Genomic DNA, 2,500 nt, shown 5'->3' with positions numbered 1-2,500 from the left:
GTGTATATGTGTGTGTGTGTGTTTTCCGGGTCGACCGTTCTCTCCGCCGCGCCGTTAGTGGCCGGCTGAAAGGCTGAGCCGAGACCCTGCGACGACCCTATTAGGAGCGGGAGGTTCCGCCAAAGCTCGGACGTAATCCTCCGTCCTTCTTTTCCCGGAAAAGAACAGGAGCGGCTGGCTACCTCAGACCTAGCCGGCTGTATAAACACGCACGCACACGCACACGCACACACAGAGAGGGAGGGGGGAGAGAGAGAGAGAGAGAGAGAGAGACCTTTTCTATATAAGCCCTCAATTCTGTTAGTCGTCCTAGGCTTCGGTAGGGTCGACCCTGCCCGGCAGAAATCTAATAGCGGCGGTGTGGAGGTAAGCCATCACGCTCCCGTTCACTACAAAACCTTGCTCAGATCTTTAGATTCCTCTTTAGGGAATCCAATCGGCTTCCTACCAACTGGGACGGGGGAACCGGTACCGAAATTCCCTTATAGGTTAGGGAGGGGTGGGGAACGGAATCGGACAAGCTGTGCTTTCGTCTTCTGGGGTGACATTTCTCCCTACGGACTGAGCGCTGCTGGTATCAGAAGACAGTTAGAAGGAGGGTTGGGGCTGGGGCTGGGGTTAGCTTTAGGGTTAGGGTTAGGGTTAGATCACCATGAATTCCTAAAGCAAAATGAAGGTCGCCAATGAATTCGCACCACATCAGGCTGCGGATCGGGCTTTTCTTCCTTTCCAGGTAAAAGATACGGAAACATCCCATTGGAGGGTAAACCCCCTTAGGGTTAGGGTTAGGGCTGGGGCTGGGGCCGGGGCCGGGGCCGGGGCTGGGGTTAGCGTTAGGGTAAGGGTTAGGGTTAGGGTTTGATCGCCTTGAATTCCTAGAGCAAAATGGAGGTCGCCAATGAATTCGCAGCGCATCAGTATGCCGAGAAGGGTGCTGGCTTTGTAAGTCAGGCTTTTCTTCCTTTCCAGGTAAAAGATATGGGAAAATCCCATTGGAGGGTAAACCCCCTAAGGGTTGGGGTTGGGGTTGGGGTTGGGGCTGGGGCTGGGGCTGGGGCTAGGGTTAGGGTTAGGGTTAGGCTTAGGCTTAGGCTTAGGCTTAGGGTTAGGGTTAGGGTTAGGGTTAGGGCCGGGGCCGGGGCCGGGGCCGGGGCCGGGGCCGGGGCTGGGGCCGGGGACGGGGACGGGGACGGGGCCGGGGACGGGGACGGGGCCGGGGCCAGGGCCAGGGTCAGGGGAGTGAGTGTGAGGTCTCACCTCTCCAATCTTCCCAAGAAAGCAGGACTCTTGAAACTGCAGACGTTTTCCCAGAAGGTAGACCGGTCCCGCCCGCCTCACGGTAGACCGGTCCCGCCGCATCCCGCGGATGGCCCCGAGGCCGGGCGACGGGACCGAGGCTTCGGCGGAGCTGCCCGACCGAGGGTCGGGATCCGTCCCCGCCGATGCCGCCGCGCCGGGTCCGGCAGACCGGTCCCGAGGCCCGAGGCTCCGGCGCCGGGATCCCGTCCCGCGCCCGCGCCCGGTAGACCGGTCTCCCTGCCCGACGCGGACGGCTCCGGGGCCGGGCGACGGCACCGCGGCCTCGGCGGAGGTGCCGGACCGAGGGCCGAGCTCCGGCGCGGGATCCCGTCCGCGCCCAGGCCCGTAGACCGGTCTCCCTGCCCGACGCGGACGGGGCCGGGCCGGGCGACGGCACCGCGGCCTCGGCGGAGGTGCCGGACCGAGGCCCGAGGCTCCGCGCCGGGATCCCGTCCCGCGCCCAGGCCCGGTAGACCGGTCTTCCTGCCCGCCGCGGACGGCTCCGGGGCCCGGCGACGGCACCGCGGCCTCGCCGGAGGTGCCCGACCGAGGCCGAGGAGCCGGAGCCGGATCCTCCCGCCGAGGCCGCCGCGACAGGTCCGGGAGACCGGTCCTCTGCCCGCCGCGGACGGCTCCGGGGCCCGGCGACGGGACCGCGGCCTCGGCGGAGGTGCCCGACCGAGGCCCGAGGCTCCGCGCCGGGATCCCGCCCCGCGCCAGCGGCTGCCGCCGCGCCGGGTCCGGGAGACCGGTCCCACTGCCCGACGCGGACGGCTCCGGGGCCGGGCGACGGCACCGCGGCCTCGGCGGAGGTGCCGGACCGAGGCCGAGGCTCCGCGCCGGGTCTCGCCCCGCGCCCAGGCCCGTAGACCGGTCTCTCTGCCCGACGCGACGGCTCCGGGGCCGGCGACGGCACCGCTGCCTCGCCGGAGGTGCCCGACCGAGGCCGAGGAGCCGGGGCAGGATCCCTCCCGCCGAGGCCGCGCGACAGGTCCGGGAGACCGGCCCCTCCGCCCGCCGCGGACGGCCCGGGGCCCCGGCGACGGGACCCAGCCCCGGCCGAGGTGCCGGACCGAGGCCGAGGAGCCGGAGCCGGGCGACGGGACCGAGGCCGAGGCTCCGCGCCGATCCCGCCCCGCGCCAGCGGCTGCCGCCGCGCCGGGTCCGGGAGACCGGTCCCTCTGCCCGCCGCGGACGGCTC

Source organism: Ahaetulla prasina, chromosome 14 (assembly GCF_028640845.1).
Source record: "Ahaetulla prasina isolate Xishuangbanna chromosome 14, ASM2864084v1, whole genome shotgun sequence".
Lineage (NCBI taxonomy): Eukaryota > Metazoa > Chordata > Lepidosauria > Squamata > Colubridae > Ahaetulla > Ahaetulla prasina.
This window is presented reverse-complemented; position numbering follows the sequence as displayed.